Source organism: Herpailurus yagouaroundi, unplaced genomic scaffold (assembly GCF_014898765.1).
Source record: "Herpailurus yagouaroundi ecotype Mexico unplaced genomic scaffold, PumYag 191, whole genome shotgun sequence".
Classification (NCBI taxonomy): Eukaryota; Metazoa; Chordata; class Mammalia; order Carnivora; family Felidae; genus Herpailurus; species Herpailurus yagouaroundi.
The window spans coordinates 9,307,533-9,319,416 of record NW_024412422.1 but is presented as its reverse complement, the minus strand read 5'-3'; the positions used below and the strand labels follow the sequence as shown (position 1 = coordinate 9,319,416).

At 55.5% G+C, this 11,884-nt stretch overlaps 1 long non-coding RNA gene across 1 annotated transcript; it reads left to right on the top strand.

Moving 5' to 3' along the window:
* Nucleotides 1–2,214: 2,214 nt before the first annotated feature.
* LOC121010299 (uncharacterized) lies at nucleotides 2,215–9,649 on the top strand. The gene is made up of 3 exons (XR_005781091.1): nucleotides 2,215–2,566; nucleotides 7,030–7,241; nucleotides 9,190–9,649. It is a non-coding gene; the product is annotated as an uncharacterized LOC121010299 (long non-coding RNA).
* Nucleotides 9,650–11,884: the final 2,235 nt, after the last annotated feature.

The window sequence follows — 11,884 nt, the reverse complement described above, 5'->3', positions numbered from 1 at the left end:
CATGTGTGTCTTTCTTGACCCATTTTACAGACAAGGCTAAGAGCACACAGAGCTGGTAACCGGGGAAGCCGGATTCCCTTTGGCACGAAGCAAATACTGGCTGATCGAGATAGCGGAACACCGTTCCTACCTTGTGCTTGCCCACATTTTCAGGGGGAAGACAGGGAAAGGAACTCGTGTGGTCTGGCGGGATGAGGGGCAAGGCAGGGCTGAGCAGAGAGGATGCTCTATGAGAACCCGGAGCCCACACAGGAGGGGTGGTCAGCGGAGGTAAACCGAGGGGAAGTGAACCGGGGACAGCGGGGCCGAGGCCGGGAGGAGGAGAAGCAGGTAGCTAGGAACGAGTGACAAGACCAGTCCAGGGAGGGAGCACAGCCTGGGTGTGCAGGGCAGAGATGTGGCGGGCTTGGCACCCGAGGACCTGAGGTACTTGGTCTACTGGGGCCACAAGGGACAACGGAGGGAACCACGGGAGACTCGGCCGGAGCCACGGACGTGATTCCAGCCACAGCAGACCTTGACCTTGAGAAGGAGTTTGGCCATTGACCGAAGAGCTTTGGGTCGCCACGCCAAGATGTGGGGCAGGGAGGTGATGTGGCCGGTCTAACGAAACCGCTCGACCGAACTCAGTTCCCAGGACCGTGGGAAGTTGGCGGCTCCCACAGAAGAAGATGCGGTTCCAAACTCCTGCCAGCGACTTTCTGCTGCCGCTGCTCTTACGTCCTTCAAAAGCAACACATTTGGGGACGGAGGCCAGACACTGCATCAAGTGAAGCGGGACCAGTTAGGCCCTTCTGCTCCCAAGGTGAATGACTCGCGTGATGCTTGGGCCCTGACTGCAGGAAAGAGAAGAACGTGGATGGGTTTTTACTTTACCTCCTCACGTAGCTGGAAGACGGTAGCCGGTGGCTCCGGGGCCCGGCTTCAATGACAGCTTGGCGTCCTCAGTGCGGGCGGTAAGAGCACAGGTGCCCGTCTCGTACGTTTCCAACCCCGACTTTACCACTAAGGACGATGTGTGCTGGGGAATGTTTACCAGTGCTCTCTGGGAAAAACATTGCTGAGATGTGACGTTGGCCAGTCTCCCTGGCATGCACGCTCCTACCGTGGCTGATTCCTGTCAACGTGATATCCCTAACAATATTTCCAGCAGCCGGAAGTAACCCCGAGAGCACAGACAACAGTAGAATGTCGTAAGACAGTTAAGAAGCAGTGGGGGGGGGGGGGGCGCGCCTGGGTGGCTCAGTCGGTTGAGCGTCCGACTTGGGCTCAGGTCGTGATCTCGCGGTTCGTGGGTTCGAGCCCCGCGGCGGGCCCTGGGCGGACAGCTCGGAGCCTGGAGCCTGCTTCCGATTCTGGGTCTCCCTCTCTCTCTACCCTGGCCCACTCACATTCTGTCTCTCTCTCAAGAATAAATAAACATTAAAAAAAATCAAAAAAAGAAAAAAAAGAAAGCAAGCCGTGAGCTTGGGGGCACCTGGATGGCTCAGTTGGTTAAGCCTCTGACTCTCGATTTCGGCTCAGGTCATGATCTCATGGTTCATGGGTTCAAACCCCACGTCCGGCTCTGTGCTGAGAGCACACAGAGCGCGGGACTCCCTCCCTCCCTCTCTCTCTTTCTGCCCCTCCCCTGCTCTCACTCTCTCTCAAATGAAATAAACCTGAAAAAAGAAGGGATGCGTTTCGAACATTTCCCTTGTTTTTAATATACTTTATTTCACTGTAAGTGTACATAATTTACTTTTTAGTAATGGCCATGATCATCAACAGATTCACAGAATTCCTGAAAATGGAATCATCCGCTCACACCTGTGTCCTGGTAAAACCGGGAGGGTTCCACTTGCTCTAAGCGTTGAGAGTCAGAGAGGACGCCTGCAAAGAAAGGGCTTTCCCCCAGATCACGCGCTCAAAAGGAAGGGAGCCGCCTTATCCCTGTCCCATTAGAGTCTGTGACTTCTGAGCGGTTTCTGAGGCCGGGGACACAGGGCCTTCTGGGACACCCTCCACTTCGCTTTCTCCTCCGGAAACGGAAACTGGGACGAGAGAGGGAGGCGCGGTCTGCCACCTGCCGGTCAACGCGCAGGTTCCGGGGGCGCCCCTTGCGTATTCCAGGCTCGTTTGTTTTTCCAGCCTTGTATCTTGTCCATTTCTCTCATCTACTGTTTGTACAGGCACATCGTACCTTGCCGAAAATTAATATCCAAACACACGCGCCATCTCACAAGCCCACTTCTGGCCACTGTCGATTTTCTGCAATATGCTCTTCCAGATTTTTCCCTCCGTTCCTACAACGGGTTTTTCTTTTTTTCTTTTTTTTTTTAAAGCCCCCAAACCATAGGAGTCTCCTACGCAGGCTGCTCCTTTATTTAACGAATTGTAAACATCACACCCAGCTCTTGACGACTTGCAAGCAAACGCGGAGTCAATGGGGCGCGTCATGTAACAGAAGGAATTACTGTCATTATCAAAGCTATAGGCAGGCGCTGCGCGAGTCTCCGAGACCCCGCTTCTGTGATCTCCTTTTGAGGCTGAGGCCCCCGCAAGCTAGCGCCCGGCGTTTTCAAAAGTAAGCCGTTGCCTCTGGGTCCGGGCGTCGGCTGCAGACCCACAGCCACAGGGCGAGGGCCCAGCCCGGGGGGGTCCCCGGCGCCCGGCCCCGCCCCCGCCCCGGCGGAGCGGCTCCATCTGTCACGTGTCTGTCCCTCCCACCCTCTCGCCGCTGCTCCTACGTGCGTCTACAATCGTGTGCTCCGGGGAGGGTCCGGGCAACAGCTGCCTTTGATCAGGCCAACATCTGGGAGACTCGGCACTTCAAGAACGCTGCCTGGTGATCAAAGGTGGGAACGCTGTGACAGCCCAGACTTGGCGAGGACCCAGCCCGACTAAATGCACGGGTGGGGGAGGGGAAGGGCTGGGGTGGGGTGGGTGGGGAGCGGGGAGCCACGCACCCAACCGCGGGGGCCTGGCGCAGAGGCGCACGGAGCTCTGCGACTGAGCTTCTGTGACTTTCACTCTCGGCGCCTCAGTTTCCTCCTCTGCAAAATGGGGTTATGCGATACGGAACAAAAAGCGCTTAGAACACTGCCTTGGGTCCCGGCCAGAGCCAGCTGTTCTGAGGCTGGTCTGCGGGAGACCTGCCTCTCTCCCAAGGCTCTGCACCTTTCCTAAAGCCTCCCCTAATTTGCAATGAACCATATGGGGCCTGTTTCCCCCCTCAGGAAAATGGAGAACCACAGCCAGACTTGGAAATTAGGCAAGAATTCTTTCCCCGGAACTTTGGAGAAACGGAGGTCTGAAGGTGGGAAGTCATGTAGCCGGGAACCTGCTTTTGCCCACCTAGCAGCTCCCGGCTCAGCGGGCCCAATGCAAAATCACTGGGTTTTTCACTCAAGCCAAGACTTCTCCCGCCTTCTCCTGCAGGTGGGGTTCCAAAACACCACCGGCAGCAGGTGACTTAACCTTTCTTGGCTTCCCGCTCCTCATCGAGGTGGCACGTGCACATAGGAGAGTGAAGGTGTCAGCACGCAGAGTTGTCACAAACCGAACGCACCCATAGAACCGTCCGCCAGGGGGAGAAACGCACCTTCCCAGCCCCTGGGAGAGTCCCTCTTGCTCCCTTCCAGTCACTAGCCCCTCCCCCAAGACTGCTTAGCTTTGCTTTTATTTAGTGCACGCCCGCTAGGAGCCAGGCAAGGCAGGAAACTACCCTGCGGGTGTGGCCTCACATACACGTTGCAGCAACCCTACGAGGCCAGCGCTGTCGTGATCCCCATTTTACAGATGAGAAAACCGAGGCACGGAAGAATCCCAGTCACTTGCCCAGGGCCACACACTGGTAGGCAAGGCTTCGAGGCCTCGAAGGCCTGGCCACAGGACTGTGTGCTCTTGCCGTGAGAGGGATGATGCTCTTGGGAGTGGATCGGTGCGGAGAGCAGTTTTAGTTTTTGGAGGGGAGACGGTAACACTGCAGGGCTTTTAGGAAAACAGAGCCGTTCAGTGGCCCAGGGGGGCTTCTACTGATGCCCGTGAACTCTTCATAAGCAGCAGCCTGGGGCTTGCCCTCGGGAACTGGGTAGCACAGCCCCCACACCTCTCTCCTCTTACCTCCCAATTCTCTATCCCAAGAGCTCCATCAGGCCCTACAGGGGAGGTGCTGATGGCGCCAGGGGGAAGGCCACCCCCCTTTCCCTACAGTCTTAGCCTTAGAATATCTTAGCCTGCATCTGAAAGCAGAGCTTGAGGCGAGGGTTCATGTGCAGGCAGTTGACCCGGGAGGTGATCCCAGAGGGTGGGAATGAGGGACAGGGAAGGAGGAAGAGCCAACGTGGGGGTGTGTTAATGACTTGGCCGTGGCTGCGGGCGGCCAGTGTATATCCTGCAGGACCTAGAAAGCCTCGCAAGATACATCTCGGAAGCGTCTGCTCAGGGCATTAAGGAGGGAAGCATCCTTTACTGGCACCCACCCTCCTTGGCTCAAGGTGACCCTGTGACTGTCAACTCCCACTCACTTCTAGGCTGTGGGTTGGTGACCTGGTCTCCACATCAGTGGCAGGGGTAACAGGTGGGCTTGAGTAGATAGACGAGGTTCGTGGAAGAGTCTGAGACACCGGGTGCTCCGTGGGCTGGGGCTGGCTCCTTCTCTCCACAGCTAACTGGTCACCCTCCCCCCTCATCGGTCCTTCCCCCTCCCGCCCCCTACTCAGGTGACCACTGTCCTTCTACCTTTTGCTCTGACACCATCCCCGACAACACCAGATGGTGCCCGCCTTACTGGAAGCCATCCTGAAATTGTGTTTCTCACCTATTCTTATGTTCAAGTCCTAGCATACAGTCAGCTAAGATGAGGTCATCCTGGAGTAGGGTGGGCCCCCAATCCAGTATGACTGGTGTCCTTAGAGAAGGGACAGATTTGGGCACAGACATGCACGCAGGGCAAACACCACAGGAAGACGATGGCGGAGATCGGGGAGGGGGAGGAAACATCTATACGCCAAGGAACACCAGAGATTGCCAGTAAACCACCAGAAGCCAGCATCGGCCCCCGAAGGGAGCATCCCTACCAACACCTTGACCTCAGACTTCCAGCCTCCAGAACCATGAGGATAAACTGATGGTCTTTTTCATGAGCAACCTTTGTGGAAACGTAAATCACAAGAAGGGAGAGACGCCTGTCACCGTTCACGATGCAAAGGTACAAGTAGCAGAAACCCACCCGCTGAGCCAACGTCACAGCTTCCGGCTCGCAGGGGGGCGCTCACCAACGCTTGTCCCTGGGAAAAGGGGGCCTAGAAACAGGATCTGGGGCTTGCAGACCAGAAACAGTTCCACGGGGCTACTCCTCCGAACCCAGGCGTCCAGACTTCCAGCAGGTTTGGACCATCGGCGCTCCCTCCAGATTCCCTCTCCTGGGGATCTGCGAACATCCTCTGGCTTCTGTGGGCTTTTGCTTCCGGTGGCTGCACCTGTCTCCAGTGACCGCCGCTCAGCCTGCAAGCAGGGCTGAGGTGCCAGGAGACGGGCCGCAGCCCGGGCACCACTCAGGAGTGACCCTCAGCCGACTACCGGCTGCTACAGGGGTGTGAAAGCTCACCTTCTGGGTCTCGAGGGCGTCAGGACAAGCTCGGAGACATAATTTACACTCCTGAGCTCCCCACAGGATCAGGCTAAGCCGAGCCTTTGCTGAAACCTCGCCGTGGCTTGGCTGCTTCTCCGTCCCCCTTTGGCTTCCCCCGCACGGCCTCTTGATTTCTCCCGAGCGCTTCCTGAATAAATCACGCGTAAGACTCTTGTGTCAGTTCCTGCTTCTGCGAATCTGACATAAGCGGGGCTGTTCAGTCTGTTCTGAAGCATCCCGGATATCTCCAGAAATATCCTGGGATGTCTGCTGTGGGTCTGGTCCAAATGTTGTCAAGTCGTCCAAGAAAAGAGATGAGCCCGGGGGTAGCATGAGAGAGAAAAAAAGGAAAGGCGTCAGTTAATAAGGTGATCAATAAATTTATTTATTTTTGAGCGAGAGAGGGACAGAGCATGAGTGGGGGAGGGGCAGAGAGAGGGGTAGACACAGAATCTGAAGCAGGCCCCAGGCTCCGAGGTGTCAGCACAGAGCCTGACGCGGGGCTCGAACTCACAAACCACGAGATCATGACCTGAGCCGAAGTCGGATGCTTAACTGACTGAGCCACCCAGGCGCTCCTCCATCTTGCCATTATTCACATTTGGGGCTGGACAATTCTCTGTTGTGGGGGCTGTCCTGGGCATTGGAGGACACTGGGTAGAATCCTTGACCACTCAACAGGTGTCCAGACACTGGCAAATGCCCCCCAGTTGAGAACCATTGCATTAAAACGAGGCCCGAGCAGTGAGTAAGAGCCAAGCGGAAGGCAGCATGCTGAGAGAGGAAAGAGCATGTGCAAAGGCCCTGAGGTAGGAAGAACGTGGGTCTCTGGAGGAAGAGAAGGAAGGATGACGTGGCCGAGTACAGTAAGCAAGACGGGAGATGGTACCAGATGAAGCTGGGAAGATGGGGAGAAGCCAGATCACGCAGGGCCTCGTGGGCCACCGCAGAGATTTTCAAATTTTAACTTAACACGAATGGAGAGTCGCAGAAGCGCGTTGGCTCCCCCCCCCCCACTCCCCCACTTTCAATACCTAGTAAATGTCTACTCTGTACCAGACATGGCGTGAATGAAGATCAGAGAAGGGCCTTCAGAGGAAGAATCTTAATCAGTGGTGAATCTCTTCTGTGTACGCGCTCCTAATTCCTAGGGCCGCTTCTGTGCCTTGCTTTCCAGCTCCACATTCAGGGACGTCATACTGATGCTTTGAGCGGGCTACGGAAATCAGTAAGCACTACAGATCAGGACGTCTCCCTCCGTGTGGCCCAGGAGATGTTATCCCCCAGCAGAGGCAATTTGGGCTTCTGCCTTTCTCATCTGGTTGCCCGCCTTTCCCTTCCTTCCCTCCCTCCCTCCTTCCTTCTCTTCCTTCCTCTTCCCCTTCCCCTTCTTCCTCCTAACTCCCCGGCTGCAGCCTCCGGTGCAGTGAGAACAGACGTGGCGGGAATGGCCATCGGGGTCCCGGTCCTGATCTCCAGGGGAACGCTTTGGGTGTTTCGTCATCAAGTCTGACGCTTGCTGTGGGTTTCTTCTTACCAGGTCGAAGAAGTGCTCTTCTGTCCCCGAGTTCTGGAGTGTTCTTGTTTCATGAAAGGGTGTTCAGTTCCCAGAAGCACTGGCGGAGGAGTAAGTACCTTGAGCAGACTTTTCCTACGTTGCGAAGCTGGCTCTGCAGTTCAGAGAGTGGCCTGCAGGGGGCGGGGTGGAGGCAGGGAGACCCCGGGGCGCTTGATTTACTGCGGGAGGCCCTAGGGTTGGGGGGTGGGAGGTAGGCAGAGGGGGGCGGGGCGAGGAAGCAGGATTGGGCCGCAGGGGGGGCCGAGCCAGGGTGCGGTCTCAGGTGAAGCCTGGCCGCCTCGGCCTGACCCTCAGGGGCATCTGGAGCACAATCTGCACCATAGAGGTGCCCCTCCTCCCCCTTTTTGGTCAGTTGTCTCCACGTCTGGGTGAAGTGGCACTACTCGGTCAAGGTCAATTCTCCAGGACGGTTGCACCTGTGAACGAATCAGGCCTAAAGGCGGTGTGGGCGGGGCATCAGCCACGTCGACGCGCCTGGCACATTTATGCCACGGAGGGCTCAGCCTAGTGCCAAGCTGGTCAAAAGGAGCGTGGGACGAATTTTTGCAACTGCATCACCAATATCCTTGAAGAGGTCAGCGATGGGCAAGTGTGTGTGTGTGTGTGTGTGTGTGTGTGTGCGCGCGTGCGCGCACGTGTGGTTGGGATCACTAGCCACCCAGGCGCTTTTCGCAGGACTGAGGGATTTCCCAGGACGTGTGACGTTCAGTGCTAAAACCAGGACAGTCCTAACCTGCCTGGGGCTGTCGGTCACCCTGTGAGTGGAAGGTAGTTCAAGCCACCTAATGCGCAAGGATCCTAATAAAAGAAGCTTTCGGTACAGACTGCAGGTGACGTGCCTTCCCAGGGTCCTTTTCTACTATTTATGTGGTGATAAACTGACCAGCAGGAAGCGTTTTCCAGACATTACCTAAACCTCATCCCTCTCCTAATATATCAGAAGATGGGAGTTTGGTGGGGGCTGATCCAAGCCCCAGCTTTGAGGACGGGGCAACGCTTACCTAGTGCTTAGCTCTCCTGTGCCCAGGCCACATAGGCCACGTGGGGAAGGCCCCCTCGTCCCAGATCTGCTTTCTAAGTGCTGTCTGGAAGGCAGAGAGACCCTGGCACCCAGCTGAGCCGCGTCGGCCATCTTTTTACCCCATAACCTTTCCCTGTCCAAAAAGTGACACAGACTATCTTCGATCCCGAAGGTGTTTCAAGTTTTTGCTCCTTCTCGAAGTTTGCCCTGAATCAGCCCCTTCTCCTGGGACGGGACGTGCAGACGACCTTCTTCTGTAATGACTATCTCCCAGACCCTTCCCCTGCTTTGCCAAGATACACAGTCTCCACCTTTCCACCCAAGCCCGGTGCCCAGCTGTCTGGGAGAGAATGAGCCCCTTGTGAGCCCTGCAGGGCAGTCCTGCGCGGGGTGGTCCACTGGCATCTCCGTGAGCATGACCTCCTCTGCCCTGGGCTCCACCGGCCCCAGCCAGAGCTGGCCAGACTCTCCCCCCCCAACCCCCCCAACCCAGGTCCCCGGCAGCTCAGGCCCAGGCAAGGCCACACCGCCTCCCACTCTGGTCAGGGGCCTGAGTTTTCTTGGAAGCATCTGATGACGATTTTCAAAAACCTTCTTTTACTTCTTTTCCGAAAACAGCCCATACGGCCAAAGGAAACGTATCTTGGTTGGGGGCCGCCCATGCACGGGCAAGCCGACGAAGAGAGATTTTTCTTTTCCCCCCTTCTGCCTAATGCTTTGAGAAAAGTCGATGGCAGCGTGGTTTTCTGTTCTCAACTTCTAGGGAGGATTTTTTTTTTTCCAAACGTGTCACCTGAGTCGTCTCCAGGTGTCGAGATATTGGCGATATCCCGGTTTACATAAGACTCTGTCAAGACTCTACGGGCTAATGATCACTCTCTTTGGAATGGAATTTGAACAGGAATCTCTCACACAATATGTAGCATGTTGAGAAAGGGTGTTAAGGCCACGAGCCTCCGCTGACCTCTTTTCCAGGCGCGAATCCCGCGATGTCAAGGACTACAGGCGTGTTGTCGGTTTGCAGGGGGACAAGAGCAAGGCTGGCTGCTTTCTGCTGAAGAGGAAAGTTGCCACACCGGGTACCGGGCAGCTGAGTATGCAACCTGGGCAAGCGTCCTCTCCTAATATTAGCCGTGGCCGAGGCAGGCCCAGCCAAGCACCTCACACACATGAAAACGACCTCAGCTCCAGCTCAGGACAGATCAAAGACTCAGGTCCCTAGGTGGGGAGGTGTCTTGGGTTGGACTCCCCCAGAAGAGGACCCAGAGGCAAGGAATCGAATCTCACGTGACTGTGAGATCATGACCTGAGCTGAAGTCGGACGCTTAACCGACGGAGCCACCCAGGCGCCCCGAACCCCTGCCTTTTATTCTCCTTTCCCAGGGTTAAAAGCCTTGATTTGATGATTGGGCAGCCCTGTGTTTAAGAAGGCCGAGTTGTCTGGGGGGGGGGGGGTGCCTGGCTCAGTGGGTTAATTGTCCAACTTTGGCTCAGGTCATGATCTCGGTTTGTGGGTTCAAGCCCTGCGTGCGGCTCTGTGCTGACAGCTCGGAGCCTGGAGCCCGTTTCAGATTCTGCGTCTCCCTCTCTCTCTGCCCCTCCCCTGCTCGCACTCTGTCTCTGTCTTAAAAATGAATAAACATTAGAAAAATTTAAAGAAACAGGCCGAGCTGAAGTGCAGCATACTTTGAACAGGTGCACAATGTTGCATTCGTGCGCTCGGGCACGTGGCTTCCACGGAAATGTTATTTTCGCACTGTTTTGGAGCCTGGAAGCCCAATGTGAAGGCGTCAGCAGGCCTGGTTTCTTCTGAGGTCTCTCTCCTTGGCTTGTAGGCGGTCTCCTTCTGCGTGTCCTCGCGCGGTCTCCCTTCTGTGCGCATCGGTGTCCAGACCCCCCCTTCCATGGGCCACCCGTCAGGATCAGGGCCCATCCGAATGGCCTCATTTTAACGTTATTACCTCTTGAAAGACTCCGTCTCTCCACACGGTCACATTCTGAGGCGGGGGCGGGGAGGGACACAATATCACAACAGGTACTGGCCCTGGAGATTGTATTGCAAACCACAGAAGACTTTTTTTGCCATAATATGGGGAGGGTTGAGTTTTTGGTTTGATTGCATCACAGAGAGTGCATACACCCCTCCCGGGGATACTTCTTAAATTTCATTAAGTGATTTTGAAGCAGCTTCTGGACTGTGGCATCCAGCACCTGCCAGTGAAGCCATCCCCCTGGGAATAGTTACAAAATCCCCAGTGGACTTAGGGCTTCACGTTAATAAACCGGTTCCAGGGTCAGTTGGCTTCCATGAGCATCGTGCACGGGGACTGAGGTGGTTGTCAGCCCGTGGTCCTTGAACTTGGATGCACTTTAGACTCACGGGACAGCTCTAAAAAACCCTGAACATTAAAAAAAAAAAAAATTTCAGGAGCGCCTGGGTGGCTCAGTCGGTGAAGCATCCGACCTCAGCTCGGGTCATGGTCTCACAGTCCGTGAGTTCAAGCCCCGCGTCGGGCTCTGGGCTGACAGCTCAGAGCCTGGAGCCTGCTTCAGATTCTGTGTCTCCCTCTCTCTCTGCCCCTCTCCCACTCACATTCTCTCTCTCTCTCTCTCTCTCTGTCTCAAAAATAAAGAAACATAAAAAAAAAAAAAATCCTGCCCAATGACAGCAGATTCCCCGGAGCATCAGGTCTTCTCAAAGCTCCCCAAGGTGATTCCAACATGCAGCCAAAAGGGCAGAAACAGTTTTTTAGGCTAACGTGTTCTCCAAATACTACTTTGTGGTTCAAAGTACAATAACCTGGGGGTAATCCACAGGCTTGAATGGGAATTAACAACGAATGAGTGCGGAGTCGACTTTTCCAGTGCTATGTAACGCTGCGTCCAGGCACTATGTCCTGTCCTGAATCGCCAGTGGGAGCTGTTGCACCAGGGTGGGCCAGGAAGCAGGGTGGGTGAGTGGCAAGAGCCTTTGTTGTGGTTTCTCCAGGAAGGGCAAGGCAGGGGGAGCAGGCTGAAGATGAGCTGGTTTGCATAATTTGAGAGGATTCTGGAGCATCGTGGCTGTCCCTGGGGGTCTGGTACCTGGCCTCCGATTAGGGCAGGGGCACAGTGGCCCAGAGTGGGAGGGCCTAAGGAGGGGGTGGGTGGGGAGCTCTGGGTTGGCTGGTTTGCATATGACACTTACAGGCAAGACTTTGACTTTGTCTAGGAGTCAGCCGGCCCTGGAGGAGCAGTGTCTTCAGGACCAGTAAGACCCCAGGTGTCAAAACATCAAGAAAATACAGAAAATGAAAAGACAACCTTTGGCAACTTCCAGAGGAAGGGAAGGCAGGTGACTCCCTGAGGTTTGCTTAAATGCTGCCTATCTTTTTTTTTTTTTTTTTTTAAGTTTACCTATTTCTTTTGAGACAGAGAGAGAGAGAGAGAGAGAGAGAAGGTGTGTGAGCAGGGCAGGGGCAGAGAAAGAGGGAGAGAGAGAATCCCAAGCAGGCTCCATGCTGTCGGCACAGAGCCCAACGTGGGGCCTGAACCCCAAACCGTGAAATCATGACCTGAGCCGAAGTCGAGAGTCAGACATTTAACTGCTTAACGGACTGAGCCACCCAATCTGCCTATCTTAAAAGTGGCCATGAGGTCACGTGTGTCCCTGCAGGGCCCCCCAGGTGGC